This window comes from Pan troglodytes, chromosome 20 (assembly GCF_028858775.2).
Source record: "Pan troglodytes isolate AG18354 chromosome 20, NHGRI_mPanTro3-v2.0_pri, whole genome shotgun sequence".
NCBI classification, from domain to species: Eukaryota; Metazoa; Chordata; class Mammalia; order Primates; family Hominidae; genus Pan; species Pan troglodytes.
The window spans coordinates 44,882,134-44,883,650 of record NC_072418.2 but is presented as its reverse complement, the minus strand read 5'-3'; positions in this window follow the sequence as shown (position 1 = coordinate 44,883,650).

Genomic DNA, 1,517 nt, shown 5'->3' with positions numbered 1-1,517 from the left:
GCGGTGTGTGTGTTGTGCCTGCTTTCCAGACGGGGACTGCGGCTGGGACAGCATCCCCTCTGTTGGGGCGCACTGCCAGGCGACTCTCGAAACTACAGGAACTTTAGCCTGGCACTGGCTTGGAAGTCACGGAATCTCAGAGCCGTCTAATCACGGAGTTTTCAACTCCACGAAAGTCAGAGCAGCTTGAATTCACCAGGCGATGGCATTGTGGAATCAGAACAGGGGAGAGGGAGGGAAGCAGACATGGGATGGTGACTGGGAGCCTCTCCTATAGGAGTAGGACCCAGGGGACACAATGACGATGATGATGGTGATGACAGTGATTCACTGAGTGCCTGCTATGTGCTCTGCCCACTTCTAAGTGCGCATTAAATGTGCACAGAGAGAAGAAGTGATTTGCACACAGCTAAGAAGAGACAAATCTGGGATTTGAACCAAGGCTGTCCAAAGTTCTAGGTCACTACGCTATTCTCTCTTTTTATTGAGATAAACTTTCATACAGTGAAGTGCACGCATCTTAAGGGTATAGCTCAATGATTTTAAAAATTGCATCTGCAGGCCAAGCGCGGTGGCTCCCGCCTGTAATCCCAGCACTTTGGGAGGCCCAGGTGGGCGGGTCACTTGAGGTCAGGAGTACGAGACCAGCCTGGCCAACATGGTGAAACCCCATCTCTACTAAAAATACAAAAAAAAAAAAAAAAAAAACCGGGCGCAGTGGCTCACACCTGTAATCCCAGCACTTTGGAAGGCCGAGGCGGGCAGATCACAAGGCCAGGAGATCGAGACTATCCTGGCTAACACGGTGAAACCCCATCTCCACTAAAAATTAAAAAAAAATTAGCCTGGCGTGGCGGCACTCATCTGTAATCCCAGCTACTTGGGAGGCTGAGGCAGGAGAATGGCATGAACCTGGGAGGCGGAGCTTGCAGTGAGCCAAGATCCCACTACTGCACTCCAGCCTGGGTGACAAAGCGAGACTCCGTCTCAAAAACAAAAAAACAAAAAACTTACCTGGGCATGGTGGTGCATGCCTGTAATCCCAGCTACTCAGGAGGCTGAAGCAGGAGAATTGCTTGAACCCAGGAGGCAGAGGTTGCAGTAATCCGAGATCATGCCACTGCACTCCAGCCTGGGCAACAGCGAGAACCCGTCTCAAAAAAAAAAAAAAGTTGCATCTGCAAAGCTACCACCCACATCAAGGCATAGAACCTTTCCCTCCACCCAGAAAGTTCACTGGAGCCCCTCCAGTCGCCTCCCCTCCAGAGGCAAGAGCTGATCTGGTTTCTGTTACCACACATCAGTTGTGCCTGTTCTTGAGCTTCATACAAATGAAATCTTACAGCATGTGATCTCTGTGTCTGGCTCCTTGTTCTCAGCATTATGTCTATAGGAGTCATCCATATTGTCACCTGCATCTGTGGTCCCTTCCTTTTCATTCCATTGTGGGACTATAACACAATTTGTCTATTCTCCTGTTGGGGGACTTAGGGGTTTCCAGTTTGGGGCTATTACAA